This window comes from Panthera uncia, chromosome F1, assembly GCF_023721935.1.
Source record: "Panthera uncia isolate 11264 chromosome F1, Puncia_PCG_1.0, whole genome shotgun sequence".
In the NCBI taxonomy this organism is placed as follows: Eukaryota; Metazoa; Chordata; class Mammalia; order Carnivora; family Felidae; genus Panthera; species Panthera uncia.
Genome location: NC_064813.1, coordinates 27,387,843 through 27,402,179, shown reverse-complemented (window position 1 = coordinate 27,402,179; position 14,337 = coordinate 27,387,843).

Below are 14,337 nucleotides of genomic sequence, written 5' to 3'. Positions count from 1 at the left end.
TATATATATATATATATATATATATATATATATATATATATATAATGGAGTATTACTCTGCAATCAAAAACAATGAAATCTTGCCGTTTGCAACTACATAGATGGGACTGGAGGGTATTATGCTAAGTGAAATTCGTCAGAGAAAGACAAAAATCATTTGACTTCACTCATTTGAGGACTTAAGAGACAAAACAGATGAACATAAGGGAAGGGAAACAAAAATAATATAAAAACAGGGAGGGGGACAAAACAGAAGAGACTCACAAATATGGAGAACAAACAGAGGGTTACTGGAGGGATTGTGGGAGGGGGGATGGGCTAAATGGGTAAGGGGCACTAAGGAATCTACTCCTGAAATCACTGTTGCACTATATGCTAACTAATTTGGATGTAAATTTAAAAAAAAATTTTTTTTTAATTAAAAAAATAAATTAAATAAAATATAGAAATACAGCTAAAATATAAATGTCCTTCAGATAACAGTAACAAAAAAATTAGGGGAAAACGGCCATATTCATTAATTTGGCATGAAATGAATTAAATATTTATATGACCAATGTGTTTATTTAATTGGCTAATTTTTTCAGATCTCAGGTGCAAATTTGAATAAAGCGTATTGTTAGTTTCTTGAGAATAAAAAAAAAGGTCAGGTACAGGCCAAACACCCTCTTATGCCAGCTTAGCAAATCCTGGCCACAGTAACTGATCAGTCTGACTGTTGTCTCTGTCAACATCTGGATAGTGCAAAAGAACTTGAACTGGTCTTCATTCCTGCAGATGTGAATATCTGGTAGATGCAGTATGGAAGATGGGATAAACAACAAGGTATAGTATCCATGACCAGAAAATACTCCAGTCAGAAATTAACATCTTAGCCTGAGTGGTACTCCAAAATTGTCATGTCCTAGCTACATGAACTGCCCAACAAGGAGTTTGTGCAATCATCAGTGAAAACTGTTGCTTCTATGTAAACTAAATGGGACAATATCTAACTTAAGTCTGTTAAAGGAAAGAATTCTTATTTTTCATCAGACAAATGAAGCACAGACATTCTGTTGGACTGATCTATTTCCAGTGTTGGGGGGACTGATTTAATGGGGTGTGGGGACATGTGCTTCAATTTGTTCTTTTCTGTTTGTTCATCTTCATTCTAATCTATGATCTTTTCTCTCTTTGCAGATCTCTTACCACTCAATTACTAGCTCAGTTTCTTTCTCTACAGTGACTAGCTCTGCTTTCAGTGTGTGAAACTTCCAGGAAAGTTTCAGAGGAGGGAACTGTAAAGTCCCAAGGCAGGCTGCCCCATGATGTGCCACAATGGCATATTGTCTACATGGAGTTAAAGTTACTTAAGAAATGGCCAGTGCAGTGGCGCCTGAGTGGCTCAGTCGGTTGAGCGGCCGACTTCGGCTCAGGTCGTGATCTTGCGGTCCATGAGTTCGAGCCCCGCATCGGGCTCTGTGCTGACAGCTCAGAGCCTGGATCCTGTTTCAGATTCTGTGTCTCCCTCTACTCTGACCCTCCCCCGTTCATGCTCTGTCTCTCTCTGTCTCAAAAATAAATAACGTTAAAAAAAAAAAAAAAGAAAGAAATGGCCAGTGCAGGAAGAACACTCTGAACTTCCTTTGTCTACAGGAACCAAGAAATAGATCTTCCATGGGAAAGGTGCCATACCCCTACCAGGAAGTAGAAATAAATAAAGGATTCAGGGCTGAGAAGACTATAAACAAACCTTGTTATTTTACCAATTTACAACCCAGCTCCAAATCTTGTTCAGAAGTCCTTACTGTTTGAAACTCCCAAACATAAGTTTTCTTCGTCCTGTCAATTCCTCACAAATTTATTGTCTCTTTGTCTACAAAGTATACAAGTTGGATGCTTTGGTCATTTCTTGGTTATTCAACTTAATTCTTTTTTTTTTTAATTTATTTATTTTGAGAGAGACAGAGTCAGTGCGAGTGGGGAAGTACAGTGAGAGAGGGAGAGAGAGAGAGAATCCCAAGCAGGCTCTGTGCTGCCAGTGCAGAGCCTGATGCAGGAGTTGAACTCACAAAACTGTGAGATCATGACCTGGGGAAAACAAGAGTTGATGCTTAACCGACTGAGGCACTCAGGCACCCCTGAACTTAACTCTTAAATAAGCTAGAAGAATATTGAAGATAAGAGTAAAAATTTTCCTCCCCAACAGAGATAATATTAAAACACATTTATGAAATAACATGTAAGAGTGGGGAATTTAGATGGACAGAGATTCAAAAAGCAGTCTTTGCTTATTTAAAAAAGGATCTCAGAACTGTTAATACATTGACACCAGCTAATAAGGGCTTTAAATGTAGAGTGCCTGTACTCACAAGAGTTTGCAACATGGTCACTATGGACTAAAACACCTCAGGACCTCAAATTTTATCCAATTGCATTTTGGACTAAGAAGTTCCCCTGGCCCAAGAACAGATATCAACCAATTCAAACACTCAACTAGGCACTCTATGAGGCCCTACAAACTACAGAGCCACTAACAGAAAATAAACTAATTATACTTAAACTCCAACAGCTTATTCTGGAACAGGTAAAGAAGACCCCTGACAAACAGAGGGGAAGTATTCCTGACCATAAAGTGCTAACAGAAATGGTATATTTCCAAGCAAGGCATATAGATGGAGGGTTGACCCTCTCCGTTAATTAATGCCAGTGGTGGATTTGCTGGAATCTCTGAGGGGTAAGACTATCTAAGCTCAAGCAGTTGCGCAGTATGGAGCACCCTGGTCCATGGCACTCAACAAGGCGTGTTTGTTTGTTTGTTTATTTTTATTTAAAATCTTTTTTAATGTTTATTTATCTTTGAGAGAGACAGACAGAGTGCGAGTTGGGAAGGGGCAGAGAGAGAGAGGGAGACACAGAATCTGAAGCAGGCTCCAGGCTCCGAGCTGTCAGTACAGAGGCTGACGTGGGGCTGAACCCACGCACTGTGAGATCATGACCTGAGCTGAAGTCAGACACTTAACTGACTGAGCCACCCAGGCGCCCCAACAAGGCATGGTTTATCGGTGGGTCAGTCCCCATAATGCCACATGGAGTCCACTGGCAAGCTGTGGCCTTAAGAGCTAATGAGAGTCAGCACAAGATGTTGAAACAAGAGCCATAAAATTGGTACGAATCTGCTAACAAGAACCAGAATGAGGTCTATCTTTTCTCAAACTCATGAGCAATAGCTAATGGAATAACTCTTTGGTCAGGAACATAGTCAGAAAACAGCTGGAAAATAGGAAATAGGAAAATATGGGGTAAGGACACATGGCAAAAAATATCACTGGCTGACATCTCCATTTTCTTCACACATGTCTCTGCACATCAGAAGAACAAGTTTGAAGTAACCAAATTTGATAACCGGGTAGACAAACTCACTAGGAAAACTATAAAGAGGTGAAGATTCCCAAAGTTTGTGTTTAAAAAACACACTGATGTGTGGCTGAGGAAACCAATTAAAAATACAACCATACATAAGCAGAAAGCGCAATGGAACGCACAACCTGAACAGAGATAGGCCAAATGATAGGGTCATTGCACGGCCACATAACCGAACAGGCCTGCTGGCACACATGTCACTAGAGCATAATTGGAGACAAGGAATATGTATGTACCTACCATAAACCTCCGGATTCAAATTTAAAAATGTGGGAATTGCTGACAATTTAAAGCTTGGGGTCGTTAATGAATACTCAGATGACATGACAGCTGACAGACCCTTCAAAATTATACAAATTGAGGGGCGCCTGTGTGGCTCAGTCGGTTAAGCGGCCGACTTCGGCTCAGGTCATGATCTCGCGGTCCGTGAGTTCGAGCCCTGGGTCAGGCTCTGTGCTGACAGCTCAGAGCCTGGAGGCTGTTTCGGATTCTGTGTCTCCCTCTCTCTGACCCTCCCCCGTTCATGCTCTGTCTCTCTCTGTCTCAAAAATAAATAAACGTTAAAAAAAAATTATACAAATTGATTATATAGGATCCATGCCTACATCAGACAATAAACTGTACATGTGCATCATTGTAGACACATGGTCAGGAATAGGATTACTCTATCCTTACAGGAAAAATCATCAAAAGTGAGCCATCAGAGCATTAGAAATAGAGATGCTTGCTATGGTATCCCAGCCTTCATAAAATCAGCAGAGCACCCACTTCACAGAAAGAGGAATATCAGAATGGGTTATGGAACAAGGCACGATGTGGAATTTCCTCTTGTCCTATAACCCAACTGCCTCTGGGTCAATTGAAAGATATAATGGCTTACTCCAGCAGAAGTTTAGGTTGCTTACTAACGATCCAGATATGAAAGCTTGATCTGGGAGGTGGCAAGATCTCTAAACCATAGATAGAGAAAGGACGGAATAATTGGGACACCTGGGTGGCTTGGTCAGTGAAGCCTCCGACTTCGGTTCACGTCATGATCTCATGGTTCGTGAGTTCGAGCCCTGCACAGGGCTCTCTGTTGTCATTGCGGAGCCTGCTTTGGATCCTCTGTCTCCCTTTCTCTCTGCCCCTCCCCTGCTCACACTCTCTCTCACTCGCTCTCAAAAATAAATAACATTTAAAAATACATAAATAAATAGGGGTGCCTGGCTGGTTCGTCAGTTAAGCGTCCAACTGTGGCTCAAGTCATGATCTTGTGCGTTTGTGAGTTCAAGCTGCACATTGGGCTCTGTGCTGATAGCTCAGAGCCTGGAGCCTGCTTCGGATTCTGTGTCTCCCTCTATCTCTGCCCCTCCCCCGCTTGCACTCTGTCTCTCTTGCTCTCAAAAATAAACATAATAAACATTAAAAAAATTTTTTAATAAATAAAAATGCAGAAAAACACCCATTTAAAAAATGATGGAAAAATTCCTATTGAATTAGTACTGTAGACACCCACAGAGATAAGAATTAGCACTAATTAATCCAAATCAAAAACCCCAGAATCTAAATTAAAAGGAAAAGTATCGATCATTATTTATTAGTAGCACCTACTGCCAATAAAACCTACTGGGGAACCAAAGGGAAAAGCATATTACATCAATTAAAGAAAATAATACGGTGCTTCTATAAAAATTTCAGGCATGAAGAACACCATCTTTTTATAGTAGGTGTCTAATATTTAGCCTAGCATGGTGCAGTGCAATCATGCTTTGGGCCATGATAACAGGGTTTCTTGAGTGGTAAGAACAACATCAAGAAAGAATTAAAAATGTATAGGACACTACCTTTATTTTGCGGGCCTGAATTTGCTATGCATCTTTAACTATTTAAAAAAATTTTTTTAACGTTTTATTTATTTTTGAGACAGAGAGAGAGACAGAGAATGAATGGGGGAGGGTCAGAGAGAGAGGGAGACACAGAATCTGAAACAGGGTCCAGGCTCTGAGCCGTCAGCACAAAGCCCGACGCGGGGCTCGAACTCACGGACCGTGAGATCATGACCTGAGCTGAAGTCGGCCGCTTAACCGACTGAGCCACCCAGGCGCCCCGCATCTTTAACTATTAATATTCCTAAGTGGGCAATACAGCAAGCGGCCTATTGCCATTGTCGGATACCATACCCACTATGGTAGCAACGGATGCTCCTCCCACAGCACCAGCAATTTCCAATTGAAATGCCACCTTCTGGTCCAGATACAAGGCCACTGTCTGTGACATGCTCCACTCCCTCCACTCACCTTATTGCAGCTGAGGACTCACCAGCATCACCAAGCCCCACCTGTCTCTGCCACCCTTCATTATTGGCACCATCTGTTTTCTGGGAAACTTTCAATCCACGAGAAACCAAATACTTAGGGAAGCGGATAACGCAGTCCCAACCTCCACTTTAATTTCTGCAAGAATCAACAAGGATCCTGAACAAGGGAAAATTCCTATTAAATTAGTATTGCAGGCATCCATGGAGATAAGGATTAGCACTAATTAGTTCATCTAAATTAATCCCCCAGTATCTAAATGAAAAGGAAAAGTATTGATTTAAAAACATAATGATATATATAGTACTGGGGATATTATAGCACCTGCTGCTATAGCACCCCTAAGAGATATTGATGTGGAGAATGAAGATTGGCCTGAACTGCTAACTGGTTTTTGGTTATTACAACCCAGAGTATATACCAAGACAACCAGGCAGTGACTTTCATACTTATCTTACCGAATCAAATGCAGCATTGCACACATGGCAAGAGACTCCATAAAAATGAACCCAATTTAATTCCTGATTTACTTTGTGTCCTAGCATTTCTTTGGGAAAAAAAGCAGCTGCTGATTATGCAGAATGGGCAATTAGATCTTTAAATATAAATAGACAAAAAAAATGGATCATTTACTACACTCCCAATTTATATTCTTTAATCCCTATTCACCTATTACAAAAATAAGGGTAGGGGCGGCTGGGTGGCTCAGTCGGTTAAGTGTCTGACTCTTGGTTTTGGCTTAGGTCATGATCTCAGGGTTCTTGAGTTGGAGCCCCGCATTGGGCTCCTTGCCATCAGGACGGAGCCTGCTTAGGATTCTCTTTCTCTCCCTCTCTCTCTGCTCCTCCCCTGCTCATGTTTGCTCGCTCTCTCTCTCAAAATAAATAAGCTTAAAAAAATAAAATAAAAATAAGAATAGAACCTGGGGTGCGTGGGTGGCTCACTCGGTTAAGCATCTGACTCTTGATCTCAGCTCAGGTTTTGATATCAGGGTCATGAGTTCAAGCCCTGCATTGGGCTCCACACTGGGCATGGGGACTTAAAAAAAAAAAAGGAATAGATCCTTAGTCACTATGTCCAGACTTTAAAAGAACAAGGACACCCTATAAGGTATATGGAGGACACATAGGAAATTTAGCATGGTATACATATCATTATCTGTCATGGTATATACATCAGGCTTCTATCTCACATCACAGATTTCTACCCCAAGAATATGGGAACCTATGTTAATAAAACCTCTCCCAGTTGTATCGGGACCTATAGTAGTAGCCTATACCCTGAAATTTAATATAGACAACTTTCAAGCCAGACATAGATCCCCAAATTCTGCTCAGTTTTATCCACCTTCACTTATGCCCAGTTTACAACCTATGCCCAAAACAGATTTGCTAAAAGGGAAGAAACAGTTACAGTTCCTTATGGGACTCATACGAGGTTTAATGGGAAGAACAGTGACAGCCACTTTTTCTCAATTTCAGATCGATCAAATCACATTAGATTTTTAAAATTTTGAAAGCAAACAATCTCAATTGAACACACACGCATGGCAGCTTTGTCAACATTGTGTATGTAGATGGATAAAATTAGCAATATATTACAAAACATAAATGAATTTCATATGGAAGTAAACAGAGCAATGGGAATTTGACATAAAGCAGTTGGAGAAAATGCTAAAAATAATGAAACACTTAAAAAAGTGCCATAACGTATGTTTCTCCAACTGTAGATTGTCAATGTTGAAGTTAAGATTGAAATCTTAGAAAAGCTATAATCTCAGGGCAATATTGGTCACCTGAGATAATAGACAACCCAACCAGAAGTAAAGTAGATACCACACATCCTAAGTGGTTGTGATTCCTTGGATAGCTGTGAAATCATGAAATCAGATATTGACACCTGAATGGTGAAACATGACATTGGGTACCACACTTTTTCAGTTCCCTGATATCAAAAGGGAGAATGGAGTCTATAGGCCACAGAAAGGTCCCTTATGTCGGAAGGAAAACATGTTTGTAAGGATATGTTGTTGGAATGGAACCAAAATACCTTTATAACTGCTGGACCTTTGAATATACCTACCTATGATTACAAGGACCTTTGACTATGGCCTTGATGCCTTCTTTACCAGTTACATACAACACAGGAAACTGGGCCAGGATAGTATGCCCTAAGCCAAATCTCATGTTAGCCTATTGGAGTAAGGGAAAAATAAGGAACATGACAAGACAGGATGTGTAAAAATAGAACAGGTAATAAATATGTCAATGGAAGGTAAAAAGGTATTTAGGTCAATGGAAGATAAAGAAACTATTAAAATAACCAGAGAAATATTAGATGTCCTGAAATTACTCTAATAAATGTAGAGGACGCCTGGCTGGCTCAGTTGGTGGACCATGTGACTCTAGATATTGGGATCATGAGTTCGAGCCTCACATTGAGTGTGGAGATGAAGGAAGGAAGGGAGGGAGGAAGGAAGGGAGGAAAAGAAAGAAGGGAGGGAGGGAAGGAAGGTACTTTAAAAAAAAATCTAACAAATGTAAATCATACATTAGAAGTGAAATTGTTTTGGGGCGCCTGGGTGACTCAGTCAGTTAAGCGTCCAACCTCGGCTCAGGTCATGATCTCACGGTTCGTGAGTTTGAGCCCCGCGTCGGGCTCTGTGCTAACAGCTCAGAGCCTGGAGCCTACTTCGAGTTCTGTGTCTTCCTCTTTCTCTGCCCCTTCCCCGCTTGTACTCTGTCTCTCAAAAATGAATAAATACTTTTTTTTTTTTTAATTTTTTAACGTTTATTTATTTTTGGGACAGAGAGAGACAGAGCATGAACGGGGAAGGGGCAGAGAGAGAGGGAGACAGAAGATCTGAAGCCGGCTCTGGCTCTACGCTGACAGCCCGGTGTGGGGCTGGAACTCACAAACTATGAGATCATGACCTGAGCTGAAGTCCATCACTTAACCAACTGAGCCACCCAGGTGCCCGCCCCATGGAGAGTTTGTGAGGACTATTGGACCGTGTTTGGTCTGGGGGAGGCTACAATTGGCTGAAATAGCAACCTGAAAACCATGGGGCAGTTAGTTCCAAGAGCAAAGGAGGCTCTTTTGCCAGCAGTGGCAAAAACCACGCAGCGGCTCCTGGAGGATTATCTTGCCCATCAACACCATCACCCTTGTTCCTTAGCAACGTGCTCTGGGCTCCATCAACGCAGGACTTTTACTTTTGCACTGGCAGCTGGAAGTCAGTTCCCAGTTGGCTAAGCTGGCTCTCCCAATACCAGCTCATATAAAGGTGCATCTCCTTTATATAAGGTCCAACTAAATTTGGACTTTTTTTTTTTTTTTTCATCTCCCCTTTACTGGAATGATAGTGTGATTCTTCTATCATTGGTTCAGATTATGTCTTTATGGTTTATTAAAACACATTATCTTGTATGCTATTGGCTTGTGAAATTTGCAAATGCCTTGTGTTAAATACATTGTTGACAAAGACAAACTCAGTCTCTGAGCATTAATTTGCCTCCCCGAAGAAAACAGTCTTCAGGAGGAATACGCACATTTGTTATGAGGGCCTGGAATTCCTCAGACGCCCTGTACTGCCAACTCACCTCGGTGGCCTGGTCTAACTCAACACTTTTCCTGTAATAGGTTTCTGGCCACTATGAACAGCAAGGCCCATTCATGTACCATATATGCTCCCTCAGTTGGCCAAGGACAGCCAGATCCTCCAAGCCTATGAAGCTTGGGCCATCCCCAACCATGAGCATAACCTCCAGGGCAGGGAAACCCACCTCCCAAAAACATCCTTCTGAGGCCCGCACCTTGAAACTGGTGACAGTCCCCATTTGGGCTGGCTGCCTGATGGAGTCCCAGCCTTACCAGTAATCAAGATTCCCAGGTGTCTTTTAGTGAAGGATACCCAGCCCAGCCCATGAGGTTCCACCTTGACCAGGCAGTCCAGATTCTTCCAGCACAGGCTTCAGAAGACAAATATGAACACCTGTGTAGGTTAGGGCTTGGAATTGGGCAGATGTCATGGACAACCAAGAGCCCATTTGTGTTCTAGTCTCTCCTCACACTTCCCCGGTTCCCAAATCCTGCCTTCCCTGCCCTACACATCCTATATGCGCAATACACATCCCATTAACCAGATTTGGGCAGCCAGGGCCTTGCAAGCCTGTGGAACTCAGGCAGTCCACAGCCATCCTCATAGCTTCCATTGGCAGAGTAGCTGACCCACTGAAGATCTTTCTAAAGCAGCAGCTTTAAAGTGGTGACAGTAAGGCTCCGTGTGGCCTGAATGCCTAAGGGGGGTCCTGGGATTCTGCTGCGATCAAGGTTTCTAGGTATCTCTTATTAGATACCCAGCCCAGCCCTCAGGAAGCAAGTCCTGGCCAGGCAGGCCAGATCCCCCAGCTCTGCCTCCAGGGGGAGTATGCACATTTTCGTAGACGAAGATTTGGGACTAAACAGATGCCACATACCCCAAAGTCGCGTCCTGTTAATCTGCCTCACCAGACATTGCCCTATTCCAGATCCTTGGCTATCCTGACCTCTGCAAACTGAATACACACTGTCCACTCTATGTCATCCAGCCTTGGGCTGCACCTGGAGCCCAACCACCTGATCAGCCTCACAGCAGAGGGAACCCACCTCCCTAAAATCTTGTTGGGATGACAGCTTGAAACCGGTTAACAGTCCCAATACGAACTGGCGACTTGATGGGTCCCAGGCTTTTCCATCAAGCAAGGCTCCCAGGTGTCTCTTATTGGAGGTACCCCAGCCATCCTGTCCGGGCTCACCCTAGCAAGGCAGTCCACATTCCTCCAGCACTGCCTCAGAGGAATATGCACATTTGTGTAGGTTAAGACTTGGAATTAATCAGATGCCATGTATTCCTACCATCAAGAGATACTCTGTCCCGCCTGCTCAGCCTCTCCCTCACAAAGGAGCTGAAAAACCTCCAGATCGGCCTTTGGAGGAATATCACACAATGGGACGTAGACCTTGTGATCAGGCCAACGTTCTGGCCTTCTCCTAGACCTCGGCCTCTCCTGATGCTTGCTCTCTTCCAGGTCCCCGGAAAGCCTAACCTGCATGTCCCTTCACCCAACATTGGGCAGCCGAGCCCTCCAGGCCTGTGAGGCTAGGGCCCAGGCCCAACCACCTGCATTGCCTCAAAGGTAGATGTAGATCCCCGGCTGAAAATCAGACTGAGGCACCGCTGAAGTGGGCTACTGTCCTGCCCCTGGAGGACTGGCTGCCTGATGTGGACTGGGCTACAGTGGTAATTAGGCTCCCAGGTATCTCTTATTGGTGGATACCCCAGCCAGCCCCCAGGGTCCAGCCCTGGCACGGCAGCCCTGAGGACTACAGCTCTGCTTTCAGGGGAATGTAGCCATGTGTGTATGTTAGGGATTAGAACTAGACAGATGACAGTTATCCCCCATAGTCCTGCCTGTCCAGGCCTCTCCCAACTTTGCCCTCTTCCAGACACCTGGCTATCCTGATATCTCTCAGCCAGCCTTGGCCTGTAGGGGCACTCCAGGCCTGTGGAGTTCCAGCCTGACTTCAACTGCCTGATTGGTCTCAGGGTGCAGAAAGCCTACCCCCTACCCCCTGAAAATCTTTGTGAGGTAGCAGCTTTAAACTGGCCACAGTCAGTACCCATTGAGACTGGCTAGCTGATGAGGTGAGGCTCCAACAGCAAGTAGGGCTCCCAAGTGGCTCTTTTTGGAAAATCCCCCGGCCCAACTTCAAAATCCAGCCTTGACAAGGCAATTTACATTCCTCCAGTTTTGCCTTCAGGGGGAACATTTCCATTTATATAGATTAGTTAGAGGCCATGGATCCCTGCAAGAGCCCTCTTGAGATCTCCTGACATTGCCCAGTTCCAGGTCCTTGGCTCCTCTCATCAGTGCAAACAGTGCACGAGCAGTACGCACCGTAACAGCAGTCCTTCCCGACCAACTGCATAGCCTCCGGGGCAGAGGCAGCGCCCCTCGAAATCTTTCTGAGGCGATGGCTTTAAAATGGTGACAGTCGGTCCCCATTTGGACCGGATGCCTAACGGCATCCTGGGCTTCTCCTGCAGTCAAAGCTCCCAGGTGTCTCTTAGTGAAGGATATCCCAGCAGTTTGCCCGTCCCACCTTGGCAAGGCAGTACAAATTCGCCCAGCTTTTCCTTCAGGGGAAATATAGGTAATTGTGTAGGTTAGGACTTGGAATTAGGGAGATGCCATGGTGCCCCAGGAGCCTGCTTTGAGACCTTGCCTCTCCTGCCACTTGCCAGTTCCACGTTCCATGGCTTCCTTGACCTGCACAGCCCATATATGCACGGCACACACTGCCAGCCAGACTTGGGCAGCTAGAGCTCACAGGCCTGTGGAGTTCAAGCCCATCCCCGACCACCTGCGTGGCTTCCAGGACAGAGGAAGCCACCCCTCGAAAATCTAATGGGAGGCTTTAAACCGGTACTATTAAGTCCACATTTGGACCATCTGCTTGATGGGATCCAGGGCTCATCAGGAATCTAGGCCCAAATGTCCACTGACTGATGAATAGATAAAGGAGATGTGTTAGAGGAGCGCCTGGGTGGCTCAGTTAAGCGCTGGACCTTGATTTCAACTCAGGTCGTGATCTGGCGGTTTATGAGTTCAAGCTCCCACTCAGGCTGTGCACTGACAGCGAGGAACCTGCTTAGGATTCTCTCTTTCTCTCTGCCCCTCCCCCATCCGTGCACTTGCACACACACTCTCTCTCTCTCTCAAAATGAATAAACTTAAAAAAAAGATGTGGCATATATTATATACGTATGTACACACACACACACACACACACACACACAATGGAATACTACTCAGCAATCAAAAAAGAATGAAATCTTGCCATTTGCATCAATGTGTTTGGAGCTAGAGTGTATTATGCTAAGTGGAACAAGTCAGTTAGAGAAAGACAAATACCACATGATTTCACTCATATGTGGCCTTTAAGATACAAAATAGGTGAACATAGGGGAAGGGAGAAAAGAGGGAAGCAAACCATAAGAGACTCTTCAGTATAGAGAACAAACTGAGGGTTGTGGAGGGAGGGAGACGGGGGTTGGGCTAAATAGGTGATGGGTATTAAAGAGGGCACTTGTGTTGAGTACTGGGTATTACATGTAAGTGATGAATCACTAAGTTCCACTCCTGAAACCAATATTACACTATATGTTAACTAGAATTTAATTTTTAAGTTTATTTGAGAGAGAGCACACACACAAGCAGGGGATTGCTGAGAGGGAGAGAATCCCAAGCAGCCTCCACACCATCAGCACAGAGCCCAATGAGGGGCCCAAACCCATGAACCATGGGATCATGACCTGAGCCAAGGTCAAGAGTTGGATGCTTTACCAACTGCATCATCCAAGCGTCCCCAACTAACTAAAAATTTGAGGAAAAAAAAAAAAGTCTAGGCTCTCAGGAGTCTCTTAGTGGAGGATATCCCAGCTAGCCTGCCTGGCCCTGCCCTTATAAGGCAGTCTAGATTCCTCCAGCTTTCCCTTCAGGGAGAATATGCGTATTTGTCAAGGTTAGGGTTTGAAATGCAGTAAATGCCACTGACCCCAATGGCCCATTCATGAGATCTGGCCCCTGCCTACCATGATCGGCATGGCCCACATATGGGCCCGGTCACATACTCACCTGGTCAGCTGGCCTTTGGCAGCCGCAGCCGTGGTCCCACAGACCTAGAGTTTAGGCTGGTCCCCAACCACCTGCGTAGCCTTGTGTGGTGGAAGGCCACCCACGGAAATCGTTGAAGCTGCAGCTTGAAACTGGCAACAGTCAGGGCACCTGGGTGGCTCAGTCGGTTAAGTGTCCGACTTCGGCTCAGGTGATGATCTCACAGTTTGTGAGTTTAAGCCCCACATCCGGCTCTGTACTGACAGCTCAGATCCTGGAGCCTGCTTCAGGTTCTGTGTCTCCCCCTCTCTCTGCCCCTTCCCTGCTCATTCTCAGTGTCTCTCAATAATAAATAAATGTTAAAAAAAAAAAAAAAAAGAAAAAAGTCTAAAAAAAACCTGGAAATAGTCAATCCCTGTTTTGATGTGGCTGACGTGGTCCCAAGCTTCTACAGCAATCAAGCCCCTCGGGGTCTGTAACTGGAACATACTCACTCCAGCTTTGCCCTGGCAACGAAGTCCATATTTATCCAGCTCTGCTGTAAGGGAAAATATGTGCATCCGTGCAGGTTAAGGTCTGAATTAGGCAGATATACCCCTAATAGCCTGCTTCTGTGATGTGGCCTCTGGACCCTTGACCTGTCGCAGGTCTCTGGCCACCATAAATTGCACAGTCCGTTCATATGCAGTACCACTCAGCACCCTCTCAGGCCTTGGGATATTGTGTCTTCAGAGCCTGTGGTGCAGCCTCCAGGGTGAAGGGAGCCTACCCTCCAAAACTCTTGAGGCAGTCGCTTCAAACTGGGAAGTTCCTATTTGGACTGGCTTCTTGATGGAACCCCAGGCTTCTCCACCAATGAAGCCTCCTAGGTGTCTCTTACTGTAGGATATCTGGGCCAGCTAGCCTAGCCCTGCCATGACAAGGCACTTTAGATTCCTCTAGCTCTGTCTTCAGGGCAACATGTGCATTTGTGTAGGTTA